At 39.0% G+C, this 16069-nt stretch overlaps 1 long non-coding RNA gene across 2 annotated transcripts in view; it reads right to left on the minus strand.

The window, feature by feature from the left end:
- Positions 1–16069, minus strand: part of LOC138844073 (uncharacterized) — a 212686-nt gene that overhangs the window by 46473 nt on the left and 150144 nt on the right. For both annotated transcript variants that reach the window (XR_011379473.1, XR_011379472.1), the window contains exon 2: positions 14168–14258. This is a non-coding gene — a long non-coding RNA (uncharacterized lncRNA). Of the gene's footprint in view, positions 1–14167; positions 14259–16069 lie in introns of those variants that run through there.

Raw genomic sequence — 16069 nt, forward strand, 5'->3', positions numbered from 1 at the left:
GTATTTAGGTTTCTTCCGCCCATGTGAGAGACCTGAATTGGGTTTCTGACTTGAACATGGCCTAGCCCTGGCCTTTACAAATGTTTAAGTAGTTAACTAGTGAAGAGCTCTGTCTTGTTCACTCTCTCTCCCTTTGGCTCTGAAATATATGAATATATTAATAATTAATTAATTATAAATTATAACTTTAATATGCTGACATTTTCTTCATCAGTCTCAATTTCTGATCTTTCTCTTCCGTTTTGCAAATTCTTCACATTTAAAAAAAAGATTTATTTTTATTTATTTGAAAGCCAGAGTAACATAGAGAGAAACAGAAACAGAGAGAGATCATCCAATTGCTGGTTCACTCTCCAAATTGTCACAACAGCTATCTCTGAACCAAGCCGAATCCAGGATCCAGGAGCTTCTTCAAGATCTCCCACATAGTTGTAGGGCCATAATCACTTAGGCCATCCTCTGCTGCCCTCCCAGTTGCATAAGCAAGGAGCAAGATCAGAAATGGAACAGTCAGGTCTTGAACCACTGCCCAAATAGGGTGCTGGCACTGCAAACAGCAGCCTAACCCACTGCAGCAAAACACCAATCCCAATTCTTCACTTTTTGTGCCTTATATGCAAGTTGTTTATCAACATTGTAAACCACTGAATATAATACGTATATCAATAATTCCAAATTTTAACTAATTCCATCTTTCCCCAGGAAGTAATCTCTTATCATATAGCTGTGTAGCTAGGGCATCTCATCTTAATCTAATCATGGATTGAGATGCTTTGAACCTGGGTGTCAGTTACAAGAAGAACTGATCTAGTACCCATACACTATCATGTTTAGGATATAATCCCTTTAGGTCACAACTGAAAATTTGAAATTTTTAAAAAGATTTATTTATTTATTTATTTGAAAGTCAGAGTACACAGAGAGAGAGAGAGAGAGAGAGAGATCTTCCATCCACTGGTTCTCTCCCCAGATGGCAGCAACAGCCAGGGCAGGACCAGGCCAAAGCCAGAAGCCAAGAACACTTCATCCAGATCTCCCAGGTGGGTGGCAGGGGCCCAAGCACTTGGGCCATCTTTTTCTTCTGTTCCCAGGACATTAGCAGGGAGTTGGATAAGAAGTGGAGCAGCTGGGATCTGAGCCTGTGCAGACATGGGATGCTGGTATCACAGGCAGAAGCTCTACCTGCAACACCTGAAAATTTGGAGTGTTTAACACAGCTCCTAACATTTTCTTGCAGCTACACGAAACTACTAGTATTTTGCTCAGCTCTTTATCCTGTCAAGCACTTCTTTTATATTTGGGTATTAAGTTCAACTGGAAAAGCGATTTCAGATGCTGAAATCACTTCTCTTGGAGCTCTTCATTTTTGGCTCTTGATCATTTAAATTCTTAATGCATTGACAATTTTTAAACCATTAGGGGATACTTTTTAAACTATGTTCCTGTATTATTTAGTTTTTCTCAGCAATAAAATAATGTTATGAAATGTCTTAGACGTTGCTAACTAGCATAATTTTTATTCCATCTCTTAAAAAGTAAATTTGTGTACATAAATAAACTTGCTTTTGAAAAATATATTAAAATACCATCCTCTGTAATATATCTAGAATAGGCAAGGTTTCCAGCTGTCTGACAAATCCATGTCCTTGAGTTGGGATATGTTGGTTTTAACTGGTAATTGTGGACAATTCTTGTAGTTAGGAAAGTGAAACTCATGAGTTTTACTTATTGAGAACAACACTGGAAGCTCTGATTAAACAAGTTTAGCTGCACCTTTGAAATGTGTAGGAATAAGCACATTCAAATCAGCACTGTAAAGGCTTAAAGAACTGAACTAACATTCAAAAGGCCACCCACAAAAAAGACAGATTTTACAGTCTGCATGCTACCAGACTGTTTGCCTTCTCAAGCAAAAATATTCACATTCCTGAGAGGATTATAACAGAAAGCAAATTCTATGTACTATAACATTAACAATGACTAGGATACAAGATAAAATTAATTGACATGAAAAGACTTAGAAAAATCTGAGCCATCTCTATGGGAAAAGATACTAGATGTCAAGCTCAAAATGACTCAGATTTCAGAACTGTATGACAAGGAATTTTTTTTTTATATTTGAAAGGCAGAGTTATAGAGAGAAAGAGAGACAGAGTTAGACAGAGAGAGAGAAAGAGAGATAGAGAGGTCATCCCTCTGCTGGTTCACATCCCAGATGGTTGCAATAACCAGGGCTGTGGCAAGCCAAAGCCAGGAGCTTCTTCCAGGTCTCCCACATGGGCTTGGGGGCCCAACCACTTGGGCCCATCCTCTGCTGCTTTCCAAGGTGCGTCAGCAGGGTGCTGAATGGAAATGGAGCAGCCTAGACTTTAACCAGCATCCTTGTGAGGTGCTGGCGCTGCAGGCTGCAGCTTTAATCCACTGAGCTATGGTGCGGGCACCATAAAGTAACTATTTTAACTGTAAATATTTGTTATAACAAATACACCTGAAGTGAATAGACAGGAGCAACATCTGGGAAATAAAGATATAAAAAGTAAACTAAAGAAAATTTTAAAACACAAAGGCCCGATAGCTTAATTACAAAGTTCACTAAATAGGATGAACAAGAGATAACAGGTGAAAAGTGAATATTGAAGATGAAACAACAGAAATTACATAGGCCAAGAAAAGAAGAGGGCAGATACTGTGGCACAGCACGTTAACATTGCCGCTTCAGTTGACTGCTTCCTGTATCACAGTGTTGGTTCGAATCCCACCTGCTCCCAATCCAGGTCCCTGCTAATGCACACTCCAGAGGCTGCAGATGATGGCTCAAATGCATGGGCTTCCACCACTCAAGTAGGACACCCAGATGTGAACTTCAGGTTCCTGATTTCAGCCTGGCCCCAGCCTTCGCTGTTGCAGCTATTTTGGGGAATGAACCAGCCTGTGGTAATTGGCCACACCCACTCCCATCCCTCACCCCGGACTCCAACTCACTGTAGCCCTGTTTTTCAAGTAGATGAAAATAAACATTTTTTAAAATAATAGGGAAAAATGTGATACAAAATTGAGCAAGACTAAAAGATAACAGTAAAATGCCTCCTTCAGGAACTTCCAGAGAGGATAAAAAAACTGTGCATGGCAAAAAATATATATGCAGAAATAATATTTCAATACTTCCTAAATTTGGTAAGGTACAAAAATATATAAAATCTAAAAGCTCAGTAAATTCCAAGTCAAATAAATTCTAAGAAAAGAATGCATTCTAAGAATAGCATAGAAAAATTATAATAAAAGCATACACATAACAACCAAACAGCAAAACACTAAAGATAAACACCCCAGGCAGAGGGGAATGATTCTGGATTTCTCACAAGAACCCATAAAGACAAGGAGACTTGAAATTAGACTTTAAAACATTGGCTTTTGACAATGTATTTGAAGTGGCGAGAAAAACAGAAACAAAAGCCTTTCAACTCGCATTATATATCCAAAAAAATATATCCTTTGGGAATAGAGAGAACATAAAGGCATTTTCAAACCAAGGCACAACAAAGAAGGCAGGCTACCAGCCTACCTAAACCATAAGAAGAAATTCGAGGAAGCTCTTCAAACTGAAGGAACATGATAGTAGAGGAAAAAATTGGATGCAATTTTCAAAAATGAGTGAAAAGACTGAAGAAACTATAACACAATTAATCCTAAAAATTTAAACCGATTGATTTTATGACTAGATACAAACATCAAAGCCTTAAGACAGATTTTTGTTCTGATTATTGCAATTGCTCAAATGTTATTTTGTTTTCAATTTTTGAAATAAAATGACAAATGCATAACTCCATGTGGTGGAAGCTGTGTTGCACTGGTTATCAGGAACATTGACTCCTAGAGGCTCTCAGATGAGACTGTTGAAGACTTGTCCTCATTCCAAAGGAGCAGCCTCACCCTCACTACACTTCCCTTTCAAGGGCAGACCACATTCAGAATTGCAAAGCTCTGTGGGGATACAAACTCCCAGCTGCCTCGCCTTTCTGGGAGAGATTTGAAGTTCCTCTCAGCCCCAGAGCTCCCAGTGGATCAGCTGATGGCCTTTGTTCTAACCTCTTCAAACAACAACTTCTCCCCCTGCAGGGTCCTGTTTCTTTGCTCCAAGGGGCACTTCCCAACAAGGCTGCATGCAAATCTCTGCCTCCGAATTTCTTTCCTGCATAACTGAACCTAAGAAGAGTTTATCACACACATTCTTTTTTTTTTTTTTTTTTTTTTTTTTTTTTTTTTTTTTTTGACAGGCAGAGTGGACAGTGAGAGAGAGAGACAGAGAGAAAGGTCTTCTTTTGCCATTGGTTCACCCTCCAATGGCCGCCGTGGCCGGCGCGCTGCGGCCAGCGCACTGCGCTGATCCGATGGCAGGAGCCAGGAGCCAGGTGCTTTTCCTGGTCTCCCATGGGGTGCAGGGCCCAAGCACCTGGGCCATCCTCCACTGCACTCCCTGGCCACAGCAGAGAGCTGGCCTGGAAGAGGGGCAACCGGGACAGAATCCAGCGCCCCAACCGGGACTAGAACCCGGTGTGCCGGCGCCGCAAGGCGGAGGATTAGCCTAGTGAGCCGCGGCGCCGGCCTATCACACACATTCTAACACTGAGTCCTGGGAGAAACTGTGGGAGATGAGGGGGTGAGAAAAGAATAAACAGGACAGTAAGTTAAAGATAATTATTTAGATGGTTTCTCTTGATTTTGTTGGCCAAATAAAACACACTCCTGGAATCCTGTGGAAAGTCCAATAACAGCACTGAGCACTCCTTTCTAACAAGACACTCGCAACCCATACTCCATGTATGTGTCCTATCTACTGATGGCCTGTAGTACAGAAGACAAGAGAACATGATTTGAAAATGGAACAAAATGAGGAAATGCTCTCTGAAGCCCGTGTACATAGAGAAATAGGTGCTGGGTTATCACACAGAGCCACAGTTATTCCCTGGCATTCCAAGCAAATAGACCAAATCTTTCTTTAGAGACAGTGATGGATTTATGTTAGAAAAACTATCTCCAATTTTTTCCTTAGGCCAGATATATAATTTTTAAAATATCACATCTCAATCCTTCTATAATGCTGGGGATTAAAGATGTTTTGGTTGAGGCTTTTCTTTATCCTTTTTCTACCATTTGAAAAAATATTCAGTCAATCTTAATAATCCCTTGCATGATATAGTTCCCTAGAGTAGAGAATAAATTCTTATATAAAGTGTCTCATTTATGTGTTTATTATTACCCACACAATGCGCAATTATTGAAAATACCAAGAAGCAAAAAGTACATAACAATTTATAGGTAATCCCAAAACCAAGACAAGTGTTGTGTTAAACATATTTCATTTTGTCTTCCTAGTAACCATGCCTCCCAAAGGGCCTGTTATTTTTCTCATAGGAGCCACAATCTCCTTTCCTTCCCCCAGTTCAGTTCCTGTGTGTGCATAGGACTCATCCTACCCTTTATTCAAAAAAAGGGTTGTCTCACACCTAACTAATCAAATGCTACAAGAGCTGGTTCCTATTGTACATGAGACGGAACAGGCCAAGGAATGCTGGGCTATTTAAGGCGAGATGGGAAAGATGCTTTTTGTTTTTGTTTTGCTTTTATTTTTGTTTTTGTATTTCTTTCCTAGTTCACCTAGTGTTAAACAGATTTTCAAGGGGCCATCTGGGCCACCACACATGATCTTTCCAGACACTAAAATAGCACAACTGGGAGCAGTTAAGTGAGAGAGAAGGAGCTCATGACAACGTTTAAGCCTCTGAATCCATTTGTATCTGGATTGCCTTTGAGATTTTTCAGTTTGTATGATCTAAGATAGTCCCAATTCTCTTGTCTACTTGAACTTTGTTTGTATTACTTATGACTGTAAAAGAATTGTAATAATGCAATAACTATGTTTCACAAATTGTTTTATACTAGATATGGTTTTTTATTTATTGCTCAATAAATAACTGAGATATACCAGATTTGGAAATTATCTGACTTGATGGGCAGGGAAAACATTATCACTCCAGTTTGACATATTAGTGAAACCAGGGAACAAGGGACAACACTGACAGGTCAGATTTTGGACTAGAACCCATATCTTGTTCAAAGTTTGTTTACTTTTTTATTTTTTTCAACTTTTATTTAATAAATATAAATTTTCCAAAGTACAACTTTGAATTACAGCAGCTTTCCCCCCCATAACATCGCTCCCACCCGCAACCATCCCATCTCCCGCTCCCTCTCCCAGCCAATTCTTCTTCAAGATTCATTTTCAATTATCTTTATATACAGAAGATCAACTTCATATATACTAAGTAAAGATTGAACCCACACAGACACACCAAGTATAGAGTACTGTTTGAGTAGTAGTTTTACTGTTAATTCATATAGTGCAACACAGTAAGGACAGAGGTCCTACATGGGAAGCAGGTGTACAGTGACTTCCGTTGTTGATTTAACAGTTGACACTCTTATTTATGATATCAGAAATACACCTGAGGGTCTTGTCATGAGCTGCCAAGGCTATGTAAGCCTATTTAGTTCACCAACTCCGATCTTATTTAGACAAAGCCATATTCAAAGTGGAGGTTCTCTCCTCCCTTCAGAGAAAGCTACCACCTTCTTTGATGGCCCGTTCTTTGCTGGGATCTCACTCACAGAGATCCTTCATTGGGTGTGTGTGTGTGTGTGTGTGTGTGTTTTTTCCACAGTGTCTTGGCTTTGCATGCCTGTGAAACTCTCAAGGGTTTTTTTTAGGCAGACCTGAATGCATTAAGGGCTAATTCTGAGGCCAGAGGACTACTCAGAACTTTTGCCATTCTATGAGCCTGCTGTGTATCCTGCTTCCCATGTAGGATCATTCTCTCCTGTTTAATTCTATCAATTATTATTTGCAGACACTGGTCTGGTTTATGTAATCCCTTTGACACTTAATCCTATCTTTTAATCAATTATGAACTGAAACTGATCACTTTAACAAGTGAGATGGCATTGGTACATGCCACTTTGATGGGATAGAATTGGAATCCCCTGGCACATTTCTATCTCTACCATTAGGGGTAAGTCTGAGTGAGCATGTGCCCAACTGTACATCTCCTCCCTCTCTTATTCACACTCTTATATTTAACAGGGATCACTTTTCAGTTAAATTTAAATGCCTAAGAATAACTGTGTGTTAATTAAAAAGTTCAACCAATGGTATTAAGTAGAACAAAAAAATACTAAAAGGAAAAAATAGTAAGTTGTTCCTCTATAGTCAGGATGAGGGCTGATCAAGACATTGTTTCTCATAGTGTCCATTTCACTTCAACAGGTTTCTTTTTAGGTGCTGAGTTAGTTGTCACCAACCAGGGAGAACATATGATATTTGTCTCTTTGGGGGACTGGCTTATTTCACTCAGCATGATGTTTTCCAGATTCCTCCATTTTGTTGCAAATGATCAAATTTCATTTTTTATTTGCCTCTGTGAAGCACTCTATAGAGTACATATCCCATAATTTCTTTATCCAGTCTACTGTTGATGTACATTAAGGTTCATTCCAGGTCTTGGCTATTGTGAATTGAGCTACAATAAACATTAAGGTGCAGACAGCTCTTTTATTTGCCACTTTAACTTCCTTTGGGTAAATTCCAAGGAGTGGGATGACTGGGTTGTATGGTAGGGTTATATTCAGGTTTCTGAGGAATCTCCAAACTGTCTTCCATAGTGGCTTGACCAGTTTGCATTCCCACCAACAGTGGGTTAGTGTCCCTTTGCCCACATCCTTGCCAGCATCTGTTGTTAGTTGATTTCTGTATGTAAGCCATTCTAACTGGGGTACAGTGAAACCTCATTGTGGTTTTGATTTGCATTTCCCTGATTGCTAGTGATCCTGAACATTTTTTATGTGTCTATGGTCATTTGGACTTCGTCTTTTCAAAAATGTCCATTTAAGTCCTTGGCCCATCTCTTAAGTGGGTTGTTTGCTTTATTGTTGGGGAGTTTCTTGATCTCTTTGTAGATTCTGGTTATTAATCCTTCATCAGTTGCATAGACTGCAAATATTTTTTCCCATTCTGTTGGTTGCCACTTCACTTTCCTGACTGTTTCTTTTGCCATACAGAAATTTCGCAATTTGATGTAATCCCAATTGTTAATTTTGGCTTTGACTGCCTGTGCCTATGGGGTCTTTTCCAAGAAGTCTTTGCCTGTACCTATATCTTGCAGGGTTTTCCAATGTTCTCTAATAATTTGATGGTGTCAGGTGGTAGGTTTAGATCTTTAATCCATGTTGAGTGGATTTTTGTCTAAGGTTCAAGGTAGGGCTCTTGCTTCATGCTTCTGACTGTCCTTGCTCCAGGAATTGCTTTTAGATCCTTGATCAAATATAAGTTGGCTGTAGATGTTTGGATTGATTTCTGGTGTTTCTATTCTGTTCCATTGGTCTATCCATCTGTTTCTTTAGCAGTACCATGCTGATTTGATTATAATTGCCCTGTAGTATGTCTTTTTTTTTTTTTATCTTTTATTTAATGAATATAAATTTCCAAAGTACGTCTCATGGGTACAATGGCTTTCCCCCCCATACCGTCCCTCCCACCCACCACCCTCCCCTTTCCCACTCCCTCTCCCCTTCCATTCACATCAAGATTCATTTTCGATTATCTTAGTATACAGAAGATCAGCTTATTATACCTTAAGTAAGGATTTCAACAGTTTGTTCCCACACAGAAACATAAAGTGAAAAATAATAGATGATTTTTTTTTAAATGATGATGAAATCAGAGCAGACCTATTGTCATGTTTAATCCCAGTGAGAGTCAAGTTGGGAATTGATAGTTTCTTTTCTTTTTTTTTTTTTTTTTTTTTTAACAGAAGATCAGTTTAGTGTACATTAAGTAAAGATTTCAACAGTTTGCACCCCCATAGAAACTCAAAGTGAAATATATTGTTTGAGTACTCGTTATAGCATTAAATTTCAATGCACAGCACATTAAGGACAGAGATCCTACATGAGGAGTAAGTGCACAGTGACTCCTGTTGTTGACTTTACAAATTGACACTCCTGTTTATGGCATCAGTAATCTCCCTATGCACCAGTCATGAGTTTCCAAGGCTATGGAAGCCCCTTGAGTTCTCCGACTCTTATCTTGTTTAGACAAGGTCATAGTCAAAGTGGAGGTTCTCTCCTCCCTTCAGAGAAAGGCACCTCCCTCTTTGAAGACCTGTTCTTTCCACTGGGATCTCACTCACAGAGATCTTTTTGCCAGAGTGTCTTGGCTTTCCATGCCTGAAATACTCTCATGGGCTTTTCAGCCAGATCCGAGTGCCTTTAGGGCTGATTCTGAGGCCAGAGTGCTATTTAGGACATCCGCCATTCTATGAGTCTGCTGAGTATCTCACTTCCCATGTTGGATCACTCTCCCCTTTATTTATTCTATCGGTTAGTGTTAGCAGATACTAGACTTGTTTATGTGCTCCCTTTGACTCTTAGTCCTTTCATTATGATCAATTGTGAACTGAAATTGATCACTTGGAATAGTGAGATGGCATTGGCACATGCCACCTTGATGGGATTGAATTGGAATCCCCTAGTATGTTTCCAACTCTACCAATTGGGGCAAGTCAGCCCGAGCATGCCCCAAATTATACATCTCTTCCCTCTCTTATACCCACTTTTATGTTTAACAGGGATCACATTTCAGTTAATTTTCAACACTTAAGAATAACTGTGTGATAATTACAGAATTAAACCAGTCATATTAAGTAGAACAGACAAAAAAAAAATACTATGAGGGATAATGTATTAAGTTGTCCATTAGCAGTCAGGGCTATGCTGATCAAGTCACCATTTCTCATAGTGTCCATTTCACTTCAGGAGGTTTCCTTTTTGGTGTTCAGTCAGTTGTCACCGATCAGGGAGAACATATGGTATTTGTCCCTTTGGGACTGGCTTACTTCACTCAGCATGATGTGTTCCAGATTCCTCCATTTTGTTGCAAATGACTGGATTTCGTTGTTTCTTACTGCGGTATAGTATTCTAAAGAATACATATCCCATAATTTCTTTATCCAGTCTACCATTGATGGGCATTTAGGTTGGTTCCAGGTCTTGGCTATTGTGAATTGTGCTGCAATAAACATTAGGGTGCAGACCGCTTTTTTCTTTATCAATTTAAACTCCTTTGGGTAAATTCCAAGGAGTGGGATGGCTGGGTCGAACGGTAGGGTTATATTCAGGTTTCTGAGGAATCTCCAGACTGATTTCCATAGTGGCTTGACCAGTTTGCATTCCCACCAACAGTGGGTTAGTGTCCCTTTTTCCCCACATCCTCGCCAGCATCTGTTGTTGGTAGATTTCTGTATGTGAGCCATTCTAACCGGGGTGAGGTGAAACCTCATTGTGCTTTTGATTTGCATTTCCCTGATTGCTAGTGACCTTGAACATTTTTTCATGTGCCTGTTGGCCATTTGGATTTCCTCTTTTGAAAAATGTCTATTGAAGTCCTTGGCCCATCTCTTAAGTGGGTTGTTGGTTTTGTTTTTGTGGAGTTTCTTGATCTCTTTGTAGATTCTGGTTATTAACCCTTTATCTGTTGCATAGTTTGCAAATATTTTTTCCCATTCTGTCGGTTGTCTCTTCACTCTCATGACTGTTTCTTTTGCAGTACAGAAACTTCTCAATTTGATGCAATCCCAATAGTTGATTTTGGCTTTGACTGTCTGTGCCTCCCGGGTCTTTTCCAGAAATTCTTTGCCTGTGCCAATATCTTGAAGGGTTTCTCCAATGTTCTCTAATAACTTAATGGTGTCAGGACGTAGATTTAGGTCTTTAATCCACGTTGAGTGGATTTTTGTGTAAGGTGTAAGGTAGGGGTCTTGCTTCATGCTTCTGCACGTGGAAATCCAGTTTTCCCAGCACCATTTATTGAATAGACTGTCCTTGCTCCAGGAATTAGTTTTAGATCCTTGATCAAATATAAGTTGGCTGTAGATGTTTGGATTGATTTCTGGTGTTTCAATTCTGTTCCATTGGTCTATCCATCTGTTTCTGTACCAGTACCATGCTGTTTTGATTACAACTGCCCTGTAGTATGTCTTGAAATCTGGTATTGTGATGCCTCTGGCTTTGTTTTTGTTGTACAAGATTGCTTTAGCTATTCAAGGTCTCCTGTGCCTCCATATGAATTTCAGCATCATTTTTTCCAGATATGAGAAGAATGTCTTTGGTATTTTGATTGGTATCACATTGAATCTATAAATTGCTTTTGGGAGAATGGACATTTTGATGATATTGGTTCTTCCAATCCATGAGCATGGAAGATTTTTCCATTTTTTGGTATCCTCTTCTATTTCTTTTGTGCATTGATTTTATATCCTGCTACATTGCCGAACTCTTCTATGAGTTCCAACAGTCTCTTAGTAGAGTTCTTTAGATCCCCTAAATAAAGAATCATATCATCTGCAAAGAGGGATATTTTGACTTCTTCCTTTTCAATTTGTACCCTTTAATTTCTTTTTCTTGCCTAATGGCTCTGGCTAAAACTATATATGTCGATAGCTCATTTGTTTGGTGCCTTTCCAATTTCTTGATGTAGGTACCTATTGCTATAATATTTCCTCTTAACACTGCTTTTGCTATATCCCATATGTTTTGATGTGTTGTGTTGTTATCTTCATTTGCTTCCAGAAAGTTTTTGATTTCTCTTTTGATTTCTTCTATGACCCAGTGTTCATTCAGGAGCATGAAGTTCAGTCTCTATGTGCGTGTATATGCTCTAGGGGGTCCCTGAGTTGCTAATTTCTAGCTTCATTCCATTGTGGTCTGAGAAGATGCATGGTATTATTTCAATTCTTTTGAATTTGCTGAGACTTGCTTCATGGCCTAGTATGTGGTCAATACTAGATGAAGTTTCATGCACTACTGAGAAGAATGTGTATTCTTCAAGTGTAGGATGCAAAGTTCTGTAGATATCTGTTAGATCCATTTGGTCTATGGTGTTGATTAAATCTGCTATTTCCTTGTTGATCTTCAGTCTGGTTGATTTTTTCATGGCTGAAGGTGGGGTCTTGAAGTCCCCCAATACCATTGTTTCACTTCACCTCTCTTTCCAGCAGTGGGGCAGAGGAAAAGACTATCAGCAGCTGGGCTCCCAAGCCATGGGAGCCTGAGTCTTCCATACAGATCCAGCATGTCCCTCTAATTCCAGAAGAGTTTCCTCTGCAGTTTTTTCCCTAACTCTTTCCTGAGACTACACTATCTCCACTTTTATTAAACTATCTTTTCCTGGACTATCAGTGATCTCCCTCCCTATTCCGCCATCTTGGAGCCATAAGCTCAAAATTTGTTTTCATAGTACATGACACTGACCTTCAACTGTCCCATCATCCTAACAATATATTTCCTCAATGCAGTTCTGGGTTGCTTAACAACAGGAACACATTCTGAGAAGTGGGATATTTAGCAATTTAATGATTGTGAGAACATCATAGACTTATACAAACCTAGATGGTATAGGTACTGTACAACCAGACTATATCTCATAACTTCTCACTCCTATGATAAAACCATTACAACATGTTACTATACTGCATAGTATAGCAAATTGCAATAGCATAATGGTGTCTGCATACCTAATCATATCTAAATAAAAGAAAATTAAAATATTAGGAGATAAAAACTTTCCAGCTTCACTATAATCCATGGGACCACTCTGGTGAATGTGGCTTGTCACTGACCAAAATGTTATCATGGGAATATCAGCAATATTAGCTAATATCTATAATGAGAGAATAAAAATGAATGAAGAAATCATCAGTATGTGAAGAACTTTACCAATTGTCAAAAGTAGAAAATTATGGACAAGCACTTAGCCTAGCAGTTAAGATGCCTGCATTCCCAATTGGAGTAGCTAGGTCTGATTCCCAGCTCTGGATTCTGACTTCAGCTTCTGGCTAATGAAGATACTTAAGCAGTGGCCTAAGTAATTAGATTTCTGCCACCCACATAAGAGGAGATATGGGTTACATTTTTGTCCCTGAGCTTCAACCCTTTCCACCAACTGGGATTGCAGGCATGTGTGGGTTGAACCAGCAGGTGGGGGCTCTCTCTCTCTCTCTCTCTCTCTCTTTCTCTCTCTCTCTCTCCTTGCTCTTCAAATAAGTAAATAAAAATTATTTAAAATTGGAAATCTAGGAATAATGATACTGAAGCAAGATCCAAGACTTGGGAGAATGTGGATAAAAGTTTTAAGAAATTCATTGCTTTATTTAACGCATACATTATTTTACATCTTCTGTATGCCAGGGTCTTGTCAGAACCCTCGGAATATAACAATAACGAAATCCTCACTGGTCCCTGTCTCCTCAGAGTTAAAGAGCAGAGGGAGAAGGAAAGCCAAAGCCAGGGGACACAGCAGAAATGAAAATTCCAACTCTGACTCATACTACATAGAGATTCTTTGATGCTGCAGAGTTTATAACAGGGCTGTTTGACATGAAAAGAAGAAAGCCCTTGTGGAGAATGGTGTGCAAACTGAGAATTTTAGGATGAGTAGGCTTAAAGCAAGATGGAAAAATGTTCTAAGGAAATAGGAAGTACAGGATCCTGCAAAGATGATGGTGTCTCAGATAAATAGGTGGGGCGGTGAGAAGATTGTTAAATATGGACCATGCAAGTGACAGTATGACTGAAGGTAATGGCTTTTGTGCTTTCAGAACACAGACTTTTAAGATGGGATATTAATTTTGGATATTAATTGGATGTTAATTTTTTAAACAGATTTATTCCCACTCCCAACATACTAGTACATCACCTTTTCTGCAAATATTAGATTCTTGTTGCTCAAAAAAAAAAAAAAAAAAAGAGGGAGAGAGAGAAATTCTTTCAGGAGAATATAACTTAAGGGTTAACACTCTTTTTCTTTCCCTTTGCAAAATCTAGTCTAAATTTCTCTTGCTTCAATTTAAGCTATTTTAAGATAATAACTTTTCTGTGCTACTAGTTCTGATAATTATGTAATTTAGAGGTGGAGGGGATCTTGAACATATTCTAAAATAGTCCTTTAATTTTAAGGTTGGAGAAATTAAGCCCCCTATTTTTTTAAAATGAGGTCACCTGATTAAAATGGAGATGACTAGTTGCCCAACTAATTCCAGATTTCTACATACAACCATACCTTGCCAATTCTTCAGTCTTCTTTTCTGACTCCCCAGCTTTTCCACATATCTGTTAAACTGTAGAGTTCAAGTCATGTCAAATGGTCCTTACTGACAGTAAACAAAAATGAAGCACAGTAGATTACACTCCTGCAGAGTTTTCGCATTATGTCCCTAAAATACTCGTGCCTAAAAATTAGGAATGTGTTTAATACAGCCATCTGAATATAACTATAAATTTCCTTAGATATCTGTACAAAGCTATGTCATAATACAGCTACAATTGATTTTTTAATCTCATATATATTGTGCTGTATGGATTTTTCAAATATAGTCATGAGTTGCTTAATGAGGGAGATACGTTTTGAGAAATGTATCATTAGGCAATTTTCTCATGCAATCATAGAGTGTTACAGAAACCTGGATAGTAGAGTCTACTACACACCTAGGTGATGTCTTTGATCAAAATGTCATCATGCAGCACCTATTTTTTAATAAGAAATAATATTTTTTTCTAAAATGGAATTTATCAAATATTTTAACAGCTATAAATAGAACTATCATCTATATGTTATATAATAGTTATGCTAGAGAGTGAATCAAGTGTTATATGAAGAGGTAAAATTACATAAAATTAAGCAATTGTTTTCTTTAGTGTACATTTATTAGTATGTTAATTGTAGTAATAGAGACATGTAGTAGAATTTAAAGAGTACATATAAGTGTACAGTGAAAAGCAACTAGCCAGTGTCAACATTTTTATCACTGTCATTACTTTCATATCTTTCTTCTTTTTTTATTTTTGGTAACTTTAAATGATATATTTACAACTCTATGTCACTGACAAGGTAATGTGATCATTTTCTACCTCAGCTATTAACCTCCTACCTTCTCTCAAATTCTCCATGTTTCCCTATTTTCAAGCTGTTAAAATTAATACCATATTCCTGGCCGGTGCCGTGGCTCACTAGGCTAATCCTCCGCCTAGCAGCGCCGGCACACCGGGTTCTAGTCCTGGTCGGGGTGCCGGATTCTGTCCCGGTTGCCCCTCTTCCAGGCCAGCTCTCTGCTGTGGCCAGGGAGTGCAGTGGAGGATGGCCCAAGTGCTTGGGCCCTGCACCCCATGGGAGACCAGGAGAAGCACCTGGCTCCTGCCATCAGATCAGTGCGGTGCGCCGGCCACGGCAGCCATTGGAGGGTGAACCAAGGGCAAAAGAAGACCTTTCTCTCTGTCTCTCTCTCTCACTGTCCACTCTGCCTGTCCAAAAAAAAAAAAAATACCATATTCCATGCTCATATTTTTGCATAAGCTTGTATATGTATTTATTCAAAAATTTAAAAGCCAGTATTCAAGTGTTGGCAATCTGGTGAAGCAGGTTAAGCCTATGACATCAGCACCCCATATGGATACCAATTTGATTATTAGCTGCTCCACTTCTGATTTAGCTCCCTGCTAATGCACCTGGGAAAGCAGCAGAAGATGGCCCAAAGACTCAGGCCCCTGCCACCTAAATGGGAGACCTGGATGGAGTTCTAGGTTCCCGGCTTTGGCCTGGCCCAGCCCTGACTGTTGCAGCCATGTAGGGAGCAAACCAGTAAATGGGAGATGTCTAAATAGAGAGAGAAAGAGAGAGAGAGAGAAAGAGAGAGAGAGAAGATATGGATATATAATCTATATCTATAATCCAGGTCCCTCCCTCTCTCTCTGTAACTCTGCTTCAAAATAAAAAAATTAAAAACCAATCAACAGTACTGTTTATTGTTGACATGTTAACTTCATTTAAGCCTTCACCAGATTGAGAACTGTCTGCTTTACTTGTCCAAAATTATGAAACCATAAGTATCTCTAAGACTATTCCTATGTCAAAATAGAGTAGCTTTTCTTATACTACTTTGCAACAAATCATTCCATGTGTTGGTTT

Source organism: Oryctolagus cuniculus, chromosome 10 (assembly GCF_964237555.1).
Source record: "Oryctolagus cuniculus chromosome 10, mOryCun1.1, whole genome shotgun sequence".
NCBI lineage: Eukaryota > Metazoa > Chordata > Mammalia > Lagomorpha > Leporidae > Oryctolagus > Oryctolagus cuniculus.